The 16,405-nt window shown below is 37.3% G+C and overlaps 1 long non-coding RNA gene across 1 annotated transcript; it reads left to right on the top strand.

Moving 5' to 3' along the window:
- The first annotated feature begins 680 nt into the window (after positions 1-680).
- Positions 681-1,934, top strand: LOC128280603 (uncharacterized). Its single transcript, XR_008270695.1, has 2 exons — positions 681-743; positions 1,604-1,934. It is a non-coding gene; the product is annotated as an uncharacterized LOC128280603 (long non-coding RNA).
- The last annotated feature ends 14,471 nt before the right edge of the window (positions 1,935-16,405 follow it).

Below are 16,405 nucleotides of genomic sequence, written 5' to 3'. Positions count from 1 at the left end.
TTTCTAAGTCTATGGACAAAATTGGACATGGATGGAATTTTGGAAAGTTTAGTAGTAAGGGCATTTTGGTCATTTAGGGGTAAAATGAATTAAAATACAAAATTAAAAGCCAATTTTGCTCATCTTCAACCCCATGGCCGAATATAGCAAGGAGAAACCATGGATAGGGTTTTTCAAGCTTCCAAGCTCGATTGTAAGTCCGTTCTAGCCTCGTTTTTAATGATTTTTACGTTTTGGAGTCCCTAGCTCGATTTAGCTTATGCTAGCAATAATTTAACCTAGGGTTTATATTTGGAAAAATACCCATAGGTGAAATTTGTGTATTTTGGTGTTTTATGATAGAATATGAAGTTTTAAATTATGTTAGACAACTTGTGCTACTCGGTTTTAAGTGAAAACGAGCAAAAGGGCTTAATCGGTAAAAATACCTAATAGTCATAAGTACATGTTAGAGTGAGAATTTGATGTTGCCATAGAAGGGAAAAATGATCAGCATGTCATAAAACATAAGAAAATAGGCTGAATTTTAATTTACGAGCTTTGGGGCAAAAGTGTAAATATGCAAAAGTTTAGGGGCAAAATTGTAATTTTTCCAAAATATGATTTTGGGTCAATTTGAATAATGTGAGTCCTAATTAGACTATATTTTAAATGATAGAGCAAGGAAAACTGAAATTGGGCTAAAATGGGGAAAATACCAAGTTGTGGACGAAATGGTAAAAATAGCCATTTTCGCATACGAGGTAAGTTCATATGTAAATGTTGGTAACATAGTTATTATTTTAAATGTTTTAATGTTTTTAAATGATCTGATAATTATTATGAAATATTATACTTGTGATAATTATTTGATAATATGTCAAATTATGTGATATACTTGGAAAATGTGAAATACTACCGAGTATCGATATCGGCATTCCGTAGAAGATGGTTGAGACACATGATTGGGAAAAAGGTCCGTTGAACCTCGTGAATGGATTAGGATACAAGTGACATGTCACTGGGATATTTGGGCATCCGAACTCGTTGAGTTGAGTCCGAGTTCACTTATGGATGCGAATGTCCGAACTCGTTGAGTTGAGTCCGAGTTCGTGAGATGTAACTAGGCATCCGAACTCGTTGAGTTGAGTCCGAGTTCGTGAGATGTAACTAGGCATCCGAACTCGTTGAGTTGAGTCCGAGTTCACTTATGGATGCGAACGCCCGAGCTCGTTGAGTTGAGTCCGAGTTCGCTTATGGGCGGGTTACATGATTGCTTGATTGAATATGTGGCACTTATGTGCAAGTTATCCATGTATCCGAATTATATTCCGATGTGTTCAACGGGTAAAGTTCTACTCAAATGGAGGAATACTCAAGATGAAAGGGACGATTGGTAAGTGTTGTGAAATGGATACTTTGAACAGGTATGTACTTAACCCTCGGGTTGAAAACTCGATATAACAACAATATGGTAAGATGATAAATGAAAAGGTGATATGAATGTCTTGGTGACGACTATGCAAATGATGTTTTATGTTTGCTTATATGGTTATGTTACTTGCTATTTGCATGTGAGCTTACTAAGCATTTATGCTTACTCCCTCCTTTTCATTCCTTGTAGTGTTGACAAGCCAGCTCGGAAATCGGAAACGGTCGGAGGCACGCTCACACTATCCGTATACCATCTTGGCATAATGGCTTGTATATTTTGAGTATGGCATGTATAGCATTATAATCATTTTGTATATATGGTCTTATGATATGGTTATTGAGTGGTATGGAAATAGAAATGCTTGGTAATGATTAGCCATTGGAATGGCTAATCATGATCATATTTGGTATTATGTATGTCAAATTGCTAGCTAATCCATGGAAACCATGAAATAGGTAAAATTTACCATAAAATAGATTCAGACAGCAGCAGTGACGTGAGTTTAAAAAATCACTAAAAATAGTATAAATGGAATTAAATAATGAATAAGTTATGGAATTGAAGTTTGATGAGTCTATTTTCATATGGAATAAGCGAAACAGGTATATGAGCTATATTTTATGAGATGTTTAAATTTTTGTGAAACAGGGCCAGAGCGATTTCTGGATCCCCTGTTCTGAATTTGGAAATTCACCATAAATTTTACAAAGATAATTAGAAGTCATGCTTTATATGTACAGATTCCTTATTGAGTCTAGTTTTATTGGAGATAAACAGCATAGTCATTGAAGCTCTGTACAGGAGATATCTGATTCGTAATACACAGAGGTCAGAGTAGTTGAACCCTGAAACAGGGAGACTTTAACTAATAAACTGTACTAATTGGCCCAACCAAAATTATAGAAAAAATTAGTAGATATATATATGAGTCTAGTTTCAGGAAAAATTTACAGAATTGGATTTCGAGTTTCGAAACTCGAGATATGATTTTTAAAGCGACTGTGATGCAGTTAGCCAGCTTGTCTGGAAATTTTAAAATGAATTGTATGAGCTGTTTAATTAATGAATTAAGTCCGTTAACACATCGTGTTCGACTCCGGCAACGGTATCGGGTACGGGGTGTTACACTCAATTTTCCGTTACGGCCAAAACGGAGTATATTTTTCCATGGCGAGACTTTCAGAAAATCTTTTTCTCCAATCTGAAATTCCATATTTTTACGCTTTAAGTCCGCGTATGATTTCTGACGATCCGATGCTGCTTTCAAGCTATCACGAATTATTTTCACTTGCTGTTTGGCTTCTTTAATTAAATCCACCCCATATAACTTATTCTCGCTGAGCTCGGTCCAAAACAAAGGTGTATGACATTTACGTCCGTATAAGGCCTCGTAAGGTGCCATCTTGATACTCGTTTGAAAGCTATTATTATAGGCAAATTCAATCAACGGTACGTATTTCTCCCACGAGCTACTAAACTCGAGAATACAACATCTCAACATATCCTCGAGTATTAGAATCGTTCTTTTGGACTGACCATCGGTCTGGGGATGAAAGGCAGTGCTAAAATGGTGCTTGGTACCCAACGCCTCATGCAATTTCCTCCAAAATCGTGAAGTAAATCGGGGATCTCTGTCTGAAACAATAGAAGTCGGCACCCCGTGCAATCGTACAATCTGAGAGACGTATAATTCTGCTAGCTTATCAAGTGAAAAGTCCGTACGGACAGGGATGAAATGAGCTGACTTCGTTAATCTATCCACAATAACCCAAATGGACTCTTTCTTGCTCAGTGTCAGCGGTAAACCAGACACAAAGTCTATTGTAACTCGATCTCATTTCCACTTGGGTATCATGATCGGCTGAAGTAACCCCAAAGGCATTTGATGTTCTGCTTTCACTTGTTAACATATTAAACATCTTGATAGAAAATCAGATATGTCACGTTTCATACAATGCCACCAATACTGACATTTTATATCATTATACATTTTTGTGCTACCAGGATGGACCGACATTCGGCTACTATAAGCCTCGCTCAAAATCATCGAAATAAGCTCTAAGTTTCTTGGAACACACACACGATCCCTGAACCTCAAACAATCATTATCGTCAATTCGAAACTCTGAATCCACACTTGATTCACATTGAACTCACCTAGCAACCAACTCATCGTCGACTATCTGAGCTTCACAAATTTGTCGTATTAACACTGGTCTTTCTTTTAACTCGGCTATCAACACATCATCTGCTGACAACGATAATTGTACGTTCATAGCTCACAAGGAAAATAATGATTTTCAGCTAAGAGCGTCCGCAACTACATTAGCTTTTCCCGGGTGGTAGTCAATGACAAGCTCGTAGTCTTTAAGTAACTCCAACCATCGTCTTTGTCTCAAATTCAAATCTCTTTGAGTTATTAAATATTTGAGACTTTTATGATCAGAAAAGACATGGCATTTCTCACTGAACAGATAGTGACGCCAAATCTTCAGAGCGAAAACAATAGTAGCTAGGTCTAGATCATGAGTCAGATAGCTCCGCTCGTGAGGCTTTAACTGCCTCGAAGCATATGTGACGACTCGACCCCCTTGCATCAAAACGTAGCCCAGACTGTTCAGTGATGCATCACTATAAATCACAAACTCCTTGCCGGATTCTGGCTGAACTAACACTGGGGCTTCCGTCAAAAGCATTTTTAGCTGGTTGAAACTTTTCTGACACTTTTCAGACCACTCAAATTTGACGTCTTTTTGCAGCAATTTTGTCAAAGGTGTCGTGATCATCAAAAAACCTTTTACGAATCGTCGGTAGTAACCGGTAAGTCCCAAGAAGCTCCGAACTTTCGAAACATTTCTAAAAGGTTTCCAGTCGATAATGGCTGAAATCTTGTTTGGATCGACTCGAATACCCGAAGCAGACACTATATGTCCCAAAAAGCTGACCTCGCGCAACTAGAACTCTCATTTACTAAATTTCGCGTACAATTGATTATCACGTAAAGTTTGAAGCACGAGTCTCAAATGCTCGACATTCTCGATCTCATCGCGAGAGTAAATCAAGATGTCATCAATGAACACCACCACAAATCGATCCAGATACTGATTAAACACCTGATTCATCAAGTCCATGAAAATTGCGACATCACTAAAAATTCGCAGTGTCCGTATCTTGTTTTGAAAGCAGTCTTTGGCACGTCGGAATCTCTAACTCTCAACTGGTAATAACTGGATCGCAGATCAATCTTTGAAAACACTGAAGCTCCTTTCAACTGATCAAACAGGTCGTCGATTCGGGGCAACGGATATTTATTCTTTATAGTGGCTTTATTCAATTGTCTATAGTCGACACACATTCTCATAGTCTCGTCTTTCTTTTTCACAAACAAAACTGGTGCACCACATGGTGAGAAACTCGGTCGTACGAAACCTCTATCCGTCAACTCTTGCAACTGAGCTTTCATTTCCTTCAATTCGGTTGGTGCCATACGATATGGAGCTATCGAAATTGGTGTAGTCCTAGGTACAAGTTCAATGCCAAACTCTACTTCACGAATAGGTGGTAATCTCGGCAACTCTTCGGGAAACACATCAGAATACTCACAAACCACAGGTACAGTCTCAATCTCTTGTTCGAATACTTTGTTGTCTAACATATAGGCTAGATACGCTTTACAGCCCTTCCTCACATATTTCTGAGCTGACATGGAAGTTAATACGACTGATAGCCCGTTTAAATCAATGGATGCAACCCGAATTATCTCATTATTCGAACATCGCAAATCAATAGTCTTTCACTTGCAATTCACTACAGCATCGTGCATAGTCAACCAATCCATTCTGAGAATAATGTCAAACTCGTCGAAGGGTAAAAGCATCAAGTCGGCTGGGAAACAGAAATCTCAAACCATTAGGGGGCATTTCCTGCACACTTTGTCGACTAGCACATATCGACCCAAGGGATTCGATACTCGAATCACGAACTCAGTAGACTCAACAGGTAGAGTCTTACTGGATGCTAAAGTCTCACATACATATGAATGAGTAGAACCAGGGTCAATCAAAGCAATCACATCAGTATCAAAGAGAGTGAAAGTACCGGTAATAACATCAGGCGAAGAAGAATCCTCGCGTGCACGTATAGCATAAGCTCTAGCAGGAGAACGAGCCTTGATTGTAGCATCTCTAGACCCTCTCTGCCCGTCCTATCATTTGTAACACCCCAAACCCGTGACCGTCACCGGATTTGACCACGTGGTGTTACCGGGCTTACTTCCCTTATTTCTCTCTTTGAAATAATTGATTTCTTGTTCCAGGCAGGCTAGCTAACTGCGTCACTGTCACCTTAAAATCATATCTCGAGTTCCAGAACTCGAAAATCAGTTCCGTAAATTTTCCCTAAAACTAGACTCATATATCCATCCCTGGATTTATTTCTAGAATTTTTGGTCAGGCCAATTGGTACAGTTTATTAGTTAAAGTCGCCCATGTTACAGGGGTCGACTACACTGACCTTTGCGCATTACGACCTGGATATCTTCTCGTACAGGGCTTCAATGCTCATGTAGTTTGTTTCTAATGAAACTAGACTCAAAGGGGAATCTTCAAATATAAGGAACGACTTCTAATTCCTTCTGGATAATTTATGGTAAATTTTCAAAGTTGAGACAGGGGATCCAGAAACCGTTCTGGCCCTGTTTCACGAGAACTTTAATATCTCTCAGTATACTGCTCATATGGTCGTTCAGTTTCGTCCATATGAAAATAGATTCATCAAGGTTCAATCTCATAATTTATTCACTATTTAATTCTACTTCTACTATTTTTAGTGATTTTTCAATCTCATATCACTGCTGCTGTCCGCAACAGTTACTGCAGTAGACTATGCCAATTTCATGAATCTTTCCTTGGCCTTACTAATCATCCATCATACATGACACAAATTATGGCCACCTTATCAAAATTAAAGTTTCTAAGACTCGTGGCTATAGGTTCTAGCATCCCACTCAACGACCACATAGGCCATTTTCACATGGCTTAAAGTTTACAACCCACAATTCAACAAAACATAATAGCCTATACATGCCAAATGTTCTCCTAGTTCAACTACAAAGACAATACCAAAAAATTTCCAGCCGGTGTGATGACTTCAACGACGGTTCCAAGCACGCAGCAATACGAGTCCAAGAGACCTAAAATGGGTGACAAGAAAACACCGAGTGAGTTTATAACTCAGTAAGTCATAAGCACTCATCAACCACCCATTAATAAAATTTTCACAACATCAAACAATAAACGAGGCTAGGTACTTCATCCATATCGAAACTATACCATAATTCCTCGGACCTTTCGGTTCAATCTCATACCAAGTCGTACATCCACATTTCATATTCTATACAATAAGATATTTGAGGCATTTTTTTACACACCAACTCATTCACACCACAATCATACAATTGCAATCATCACATAGATTTAAAGCTTACCAAGCTCAACCCCGAGCATGAACATATTGCCTATTCGTCATGAGCTCAAGGTACTTACCCGATCCGCTGTCCGGGATTAGCTCGATGATGTCGCACACTCAGTGCCAATTGTAATGCAAGAGCATATAGTGAATCCGCACACTTAGTGCTATATGTATTCAACTCGCACACTTAGTGCTATATAATCAAACTCGCACACTTAGTGCTGTACAATTTTAAACCCGCACACTTAGTGACATACCCTTCGAGCTCTCACACCCAGTGCCGTATATTTCCAGCATCCACACTTAGTGCCATATATTTCCAGCATGCACACTTAGTGCCATATATTTTCAGCATGCACACTTAGTGCCAATCTCGTCACCGCACACACGTATTGCCCAAGACACTTAGTGCCGAAAGCAACTTTCGCACATTTCACTATTTCTTTTACATTCAACAAATGTCATCACTCCATACACATACATTTCATTTATATATATATATCATCCCATTTAACACAATTGCATAGATTTTTACAATCATTTAAGCACTATCAAATATATGCTTAATGACTTACCTTATATTGGATGAAACGATTTCCAATCGACTACTCGATTATCTTTGTTTTGCCTTTGTTTGATTCTCCCCTTTTGATGTCTTGATCTCCTAGTATAAATACATTTAGTAGTTAAATTTCTTGCTGGATAGTTATGTGTATAATTTAATGGTTTTCACTCCATTCACAACTATCCTTGTTCAAAATATCAAAACCTTAGCCAACATTCAATTAATGCATCAAGGCCGAATGTATTATCACTATTAAGGTAATCTAGTCTCAAGTATTTTCAATTCTAATGTACAACATCTCAAATTCCCATGACCGATCACACCTATTCTTACTTTCCAATATTTGAAATATTCAAAATCACATCCTAAACACAATAGTCATGGACAATGCCGAATCCTCAAGTGTTTGAACATAAATTATTTTACTAATATAAACATTCACGAATCATATTCATAGGAAGACCAATTTCTTTCCATAGCACATTCATCATCCATACTTAGATGAAACAACCAAAATCCCTTCCTTTATACCCTAGCCGAATGCTCCAATCATCCATACAAATTACAAATTTTTGCATGGCTAAGTAGGAGCCATTTAACATGCAAGAAAAATAATCATAGGAGAAGAATTTATCATTCTAAGTAAGCTCCTATCTCCAACACTTAATCATTTGGCATTTTGCCTAGACACACACAAGAAATCTCAACTTCCTTGACCTTACCAAGAGTGCATCCACCATTCAACTTAGCATATTACAAAACCAAATCATCAAATTCAATGCTTACCTCCTAGTAGCCAAAGATACTTGCCGAATTGACCTAGGTAATCTTCCTTCCTTTCACTTTTTTTTTTTTCAAGAACAACCAAAAGAATGAACAATGAATGAACAAAACCTTTTTTTTTTTTTCTTTTCTTTCTCTCTAGCTACGGCACAATGGGGGGCATCCATGCTCATTTTCATTTTTTTTTTCATTTCTTTAATGCTAGTTTTTATTTTATGGCTTCCTACATACACCACTAGCAAAACATGTTGGAAACATGTTTCCTTTGCCCATAATCTTGTCATGGCCGACCACTCACCTTAGGAAAGGGGGTTATTTGACATGCAAGGACAACCATTTTCCCACATGTATTAATAGGCCACCTTACATTTGCCTAGCACATTTTTAAATTTTCTCACATAAGTCCTATTTGATAAAATTCACTTACAATTAACAAAATCCAAACATTCAATTTTTCACACATTCATATTCACATATTCTAGACAATAAATATTACGTTAGAACATTTCGGTGACTCGGTTTAGCGGTCCCGAAATCACTTCCCGACTAGGGTCAATTTTGGGCTGTCACATCATTCCCCGTATTCCTAGGTAGTCTACCTCGTGCTGTAGTAGTACTCGGTTTCCCACTCTGGTTCACATTTTGTTCAGATAATCTCGGGCAGTCTTTGATAAAATGGTCGGCTGATCTGCATCTATAATAGGAGCAGTCATGAAATCTACAACTCCCCGAATGCCATTTTCCACAATACTTGCACTCGGTCCTATCCCGTCGATCATTTCCAACGTGTACTCACAGGGGGTCGATCGCGGTCTCGCCTGGAAAAACCTGAAGTGTTCTTTGATCGGCCTGAATCATCTCAAAATTTCTTTGATGATTGCTGAAAAGAATTTCCTGAAGATCTTTTACGAAATTCTCCAGCTCCGACATCAGCTTTTCTTTTCTCCTTACTAAGTTCTTTAGCTTTGCAAGCTCACTCGCCAAGTACTACGAACTCTCGTATTTCAAGAATGCCAACAAACATTTTTATATCTTCATTCAGCCCATCTTTAAAACGTTTACACATAATAGCCTCAGACGATACACATTCCTGAGCATATCTACTAAGTCTGACAAACTTCCGTTCAGAATCAGTAACTGACATGGAACCCTGTTTAAGCTTAAGAAATTCTTTTCGTTTCTGATCGATGAACCTCTGACTGATATACTTTTTTCGAAACTCAGTCTGGAAGAATTCCCACGTCACTCGTTCTTTGGGCACAAAAGAAACCAATGTATTCCACCAATAATAGGCAGAATCATGTAGCAGAGATATGGCACATTTCAGGCATTCAGCAAGTGTGCAAGATAGTTCATCGAATAATCCGATAGTATTGTCCAACCAAAACTCAGCTTGCTCGACATCATCACTATCTGTAGCTTTAAATTCAATAGCCCCATGCTTTCTAATTCTGTCTACCGGGGGCTTATTCAACCTCATGTGATCAATCACTAGAGGTATCATAGGTGCAGGGGGTGTATTTGTTGGAAGTGGGGGTTGTGGAGCAGCCGTATTTGTCCAAATGTATTAGTTGAACCAATCATTCTTCACATTATAAAAGGCTTGTCTAGCCTCATCATTTTGATTGCTTGCATTAGGTTGAGAGTCTATCGGCGCGGTCCCGTGTGCGGGAGCAGGTGCTACACTCTCAACATCATCAGCTATCGCTTGATTAGGATCGGGATCCATTACTATACAAAAAAAAATGATTTTAACTGTCAGAAATCATCACACTATCGTATTAACACTTAATGGCATGTATAGCTAGATTCATACGTGCTACGTTAGTTCTAGAATCGACTAAACTGTAGCTCTGATACCAATAAAATTTAACACCCCTAACCCGTACTCGTCATCGGAGGGTTAAGGAGTATTACCATACAAGCACGAAATTCCATTTAACTTTATTCGAATAACTCCCGTTGGCACACTTATAAAACTGAATTCCAATTTGTTTTTTTTTTCAATTATACAATATACAAAAGAGTCATCTCAAGTTAATGGGTACATTGATTCATTCTTAAGTTCATTTCACATCAAAACATGGAAAACATTAATCGAATATCAACCACACATTCACATTAAATATGTGGAACACATATAGTAACATAACAAGCCATTTTCGCATGGCTATACATATATACATCATCAAAAAGATACTTATTTAACATCAAAAAGTCAAGCCTATACATGCCATTATCAAAGCTTAGCTACTAGAGTACCGAATGGGCTTAGATAGTGTGACAACTTCGACTTTGAGATTCCCGAGACTGTAGCTAACGAACGAGATCTATAAAACAGAGAATTAAGGAGAACAGAGTAAGCATTTCTATGCTTAGTAAGTTTTAAGCAATGAAGTCATTTAAAATTAAAGTATAGCAATCATAAGGCTTATCATCTTTTCTTTGACCGAATGTAACCATGACTAAAATATACCACCATTGTTCATGCATGTCATTTTAAATTTTTCCTTAAACACAAATTCATATCACGTAGATAACTTCTTTTTATCCAACCAACTTCATCATTTGGCCGAATACATCTAATTCAATTACGAGGCTAAATAAATACATATAATCATATTCACATATTCATGTTAATTCACACTTCAACCAATATACTCACATGCTCAGAGCCAATCTTAACATATTTCCACTTGAATCAAAATTCATGTATTCTGAATAAGCTATAGACTTCATACAACCCTAAGTAATGGCCAGAAGAGCACTATCCAAATGAATAATCACAATTTAAACCAAATCAAATTTTACAACGTATATACGGTACATACCTGACCATCTTAGGGTTGTGAGCACATTAATTGGAATTATTACAGCAAGATCACACATTTCCAACACAAATGCCTTCGGGACTTAGCCCGGATATAACACCAGCATGAATTCCTTCAGGACTTAGCCCGGACATAACACCAGCACCAATACCTTCGGGACTTAGCCTGGATATAACACCAGCATGAATGCCTTCAGGACTTAGCCCGGATATAAATCTCACACAAGGCCTGCAGGTCTTAGCCCGGTTATAATCCTCAATTATCATGCACATATATATATATATATATATATATATCATAACACATTAGCATTTCATTTACATTACTAGAACACAAGCACAACATGCTTATCAACCATTCCACCTTCAGCTCAATAGCCACATACAAAGAACATGATTTCGTTTCGCTATCCAACATGATTTCTATAACCATTCGGCTACAAGTCATATGCACAAATTATTTATCTCACTACGTAATTCAAGTAGAACCATTAGGTCACAATTTATTTATTATGCTTATATATCATGATTTTATCAAATCATAAGCTAAGTTCCATTACTCAAAGACTTACCTTGTATCTTTCTGAACAAATTTTGGGTTGGCTATTCCATGACTTTAACTTTTCCCTTATCCGATGTTGCCCCTCTATGCTCTTGAGCTGTGTTAAACAAGTTTAATTATATTAAACCTTATTCATACCTCTTATTCAATAATTACACTTACATTCCAATATGACACACACACACACACAAAAAAAATTTTCCTTTACATACACATTCGGCCAAATATAACTATGTTACAAGTCACAACTAAATTATTGATTTGATCAAGTTTACATAATCTTTTAATCAAACTCATTATTCATGACATAATAATTATCAAGAGTTGAATATGTGATCACTTAGTAAGCTTAAATTCATGTCAACTTAAGTGTCAAAAATGTCTATGAAATATTTACTCACTATCTTCTATCTTTAACTCAATTTCCTAGCTCCCAATCGGCACACTAGGACCATCTTAATTCATTTCTCATCTTGTTAATATAAACATGGCAAAATTAATTCCCATAAATAATTATCATCAATTCATTCATTCTCTAGGGACAAAGTTGAATGTTCAATAAGCAAATAAGGCACACAAAGCATGACGTCTTCAATTAAACCTACCATTCTCTATTTCATTGATTTTAACATCAATTTTACTTAGCAACTTCTTACTTTACAATTCGGCAACCATGAAAGCTTCTTTTTGAGCATATTGTCTAAATTCTCAATTATCCAAATCTTAACAAAATCTAGCTAATGGCCGAATATAAATACTTTGTCCCATACCTACGAATTCACCCATTCTAAGCTCAGTTTGCCAATTAAGTAAATAACACTAATGTTGAGCATTATTTGACAATTTGCCTTAAGCAGCCGGCTAAATTCATGTTCCTAATTCATAATTTCAAGTATTTCATTCACAAGTTACATAAATTATACTCAAAACCTCAAATTCAATTTCGGTAAGCACAAACATGTTAGCCAAAATTCCCCAAAGCACTTAAACCACTACTATGCATATCTAACAAGTTTAAACCTCACTTATCCACCTTTACTCATAAGAGCATAAAACAACCACCATTTCTTACCATCCATATCATGGCCGAATGCCCAAATCACCATAGAATTCAAAATTTCAAAATGGGCTAAGTCAAATACTTAGCTATCAACCACACTTAAAAATTTTCAAAGGAAATAACATGAAATTTTTACCTTAATCAAGCAAAAATCAAAGAGTGACCGAAAGCCTAGCTTTCCCTCCTATATTCGGCAAATGAAGAACAAAAGATGAACTAAGCCTTGTTCTTTTCACCTTTCACTATTTTATTTATTTTATTTTAACACCAATAACATATATAATTATAATTATATTATAATACAAATATATGTATAAAATACATACATTTCAATGATTATTCCACATGGCTGACCACTATAAAAAAACGTAAATTTGACATGCAAGTCCTTGTGTTTTAAAGTCACATAATACAAGGCTATTTCAAAATTTACCTAACACATTCTCAAAATTTTCAGACAAGTCCATTTTCAATTAATTTCACATCAATTTGCAAAAATTAAAGCATTTAAAAATTCATACGGGCATAAACACATATTTTAGACATAAAATATTATATTCAAATATTTTAGAGACTCGGTTTAGCGATCCCGAAACCACTTCCCGACTAGGGTCAAAATAGGGTTGTCACAAGCTCGTAATATCTGATATAATTCCTCCTAGGGTCCCAAGGGAACCTGGAGGAACGGGTACCTAATCTCCGTGGTAGGACCCGAGGATGACGCTGCTCCTTTCTGTTTCTTTGAGGAGGGAACAACGGTCTTCTTACCACGTGAGGATGACATTGTATATCTGCATTTGAAAAGTCAAAGTTCAACCGATATGTCCCAAGAATAGCATGGAAAAACAAAACTAAATAGGAATATTTCATGAGACTCACGTACTAGATGAAGTAAAACAAAAATAAAACAACTAAAGTAAATATATTAAGTTATTAAAATAAGACTATGAAAATAATGCTACGGGAAGATCTAATGCATGAGTGCATGTGAGTAAGCATAAGTATTATTATTCTACTATGAATATTCACTTAAGATAGTCAAATGGATCAGAGAAATCATGAAATAGGCAAAAAATTTAAAGAAAATAGAGAGAAAAGAGTAAACAAACGCAAAAGGGAAAAGCTTGGGTTGGTCGAGACAGTGTTGTAGGCAGTGCACAGGCGTAGCAGGTAGGGCGTGTAGAGTTGCAGTGGCTAGGGTTAGGGATTTTTTAGGGAATCAGAGATGAATAGTGAGGGGTTTATATAGATTTTAGGGCACACGACCGTGGGGCACGCTTGTGTGCCCTAATTTTTGCCTGTGTGTTTCGCGCTTTTTAAATTTGGACGGTCTGACATTCAGCCCACACTCGTGTTCCTTGGGCGTGTGGGTGAACACTACCGTGTCTTGCTTCATTCACTTCTCCCACACTCGTGTTCTTTTTGATAGTGTCAACCACGGATGAATGACACGGGAGTGTCACATGCCCGTGTTAAATTCTCAGTTTCAACCATGGTTTCAAGGCACAGGCGTGTCTCACGCCTGTTTTGTTTTGGCAGTTTCACCCATGGCCATGTCGCACTACTGTGGCAAATTATCGTATCCCATGTTGGGGAAAATTTTTTTCCCTATTTTCACAAGGCCGTATCGCACAGCCGTGTCTCCTCTTGTGGTGTGAACACGGCCTAAGGCACGCCCATGTATCTAGTCGTGTGGATGGGAAAACCCTGTGTTTCAAGACTCAGTTAGTAGGTTAGATGTGAAAAACTAGAATTCAAATAAAGCATGACTGTTAGTGCTCGAGTTGCCTCCCGAGAAGCGCTTATTTATAGTCTAAGCTTGACTTACCTCTCTGGTGTGTGATCATGGTGGCTTGAGGAGTTTACACTCCTCATCCCTGCTATCAACTTTATCAATATAAGGTTTAAGACGAGTATTGTTTACCTTAAAAGTTCCAAATTTGGGATGGATTACCTCTCATATGGGAAAATATTGAGTACCGTGAGATGAATTTCTCCATTAGGTTTAAAAGTGGCAATGCGAGGGTCTGCGCATCTAGTAGTACTTTGTCTCCAACCTTAAGTTGATTTGGTGCATCATTGAGCTCGTCATGGCGTGGTTTTGGTTTATCTATGTCCTTAGTCTATGTGTCTACCATTCATCCAGTTCCTCAATTTGTAGCCTTCGTTCTTCATAGATAGGTCCTTTGTTGTTTTCGAACATGACTCATATACATTCTTCGAAACTATTTCCTGCACAGAGGGTTTAACCACATGATCAGTACTAGTAGAATGATTTATACAACCACCTTTAATTTTTGATGTGTTACTCAAATTAGAAGGGTAATTGTTTCGTCTCCCACACGAAGTGTGAGTTCACCTGTACCAACATCAATAACGGTTCTAGCAGTCGCTAAAAAGGGTCATCCTAAAATCAAAGGTGCGTTACTATCCTCTTCCATGTCTAGAACAACAAAGTCTACTAGGTATATAAATTTATCAATCTTAACAAGAACATCTTCAATGATACCCCTAAGAAATCTAATTGTTTTATCAGCCAATTGAATGCTTATCCTAGTTTATTTGGGTTTCCCAAGACCTAGCTATTTAAACATTTTATAAGGCATAACATTAATGCTTGCCCCTAAGTCAGCCAATGCATTATGAACATCTAAACTACCAATTAAACAAGGACTCATAAAACTCCCTGGATCTTTCAATTTGTTAGGCAGCTTATTCTATAAAATGGTTGAGTAAGCTGCATTCAACTCCACATGCAACGCCTTATCCAAATTTCATTTGTTTTCTAGAAGATCCCTTAAAAATTTGACTGCGTTTGCAACTTAGAGAGAGCTTCGATAAACTATAAGTTAATATGTAATTTCTTTAATAGTTTAAGGAATTTACTGAATTGTTCATCTGTACGGTCTTTCCTTGTCACATTAGGGTATAGCACCTCTGGTTTGTACTATTTACTTACCATTTTCTGGTTATTGTGGTCCACCTCACCCTTACCTTTACTTACTACAGTTTCTTGCCTAAGTTCTGGTTCAGGTGAAACTAACCCTTCCTTGTCATGAGTGGTAATCACATTGAGTTGTTCCCTTGGGTTAGATTCCGTGTTACTCAGCAAACTACCGTGTGGTCGTTCAGAAATCAGTTTGGCGAGCTGGCCTATCTGAGTTTTAAGCTCTTGGATTGATACTTGTTGATTCTTAAAGGCTGTCTCGGTATTCTGGAAACAAGTTTCTGACACCAAGATGAATTTTGTTAGCATCTCCTCAAGGTTCAACTTTTTCTCTAGTTGGTAGAGTGGTTGTAAGTATTACTATAAGAATTATTTTGAGATCGAGAATTATTACCCATGTAATTTAACTGCTCGTTCTCCATGTTGTGGCCATAGGGTGGGTATTCTGAATTGCTTGATCCACCTCCACTTGCTTCGCACTGCATCACTCGGTGAACCTATAAAGAACTAAGAAAACCATTAATTTTCTTATTCAACAGTTCTACCTGATTAGAGAGCAGGGTGACCAAATTGACGTTATAAAAGCCGGTTATTTTTTTTTTGGTTTTATCCTCATGACTTGCCACTGATAATTATTCAGTGACATCTCTTCTATAAATTCATAAGCATCTTCAGGTGTCTTATTATTGATGGTTTCGCCAGCGACTTCGTCAACGATTTGTTAAGACGAAGGATTCAGGCCATTATGAAACGTTTAAACTTGTAGCCAAAGTGGT

The sequence above is a fragment of the Gossypium arboreum genome, chromosome 9 (genome assembly GCF_025698485.1).
Source record: "Gossypium arboreum isolate Shixiya-1 chromosome 9, ASM2569848v2, whole genome shotgun sequence".
NCBI lineage: Eukaryota > Viridiplantae > Streptophyta > Magnoliopsida > Malvales > Malvaceae > Gossypium > Gossypium arboreum.
The sequence above is the reverse complement of the archived record's forward strand: the minus strand, read 5'-3'. Positions and strand labels throughout refer to the sequence as shown.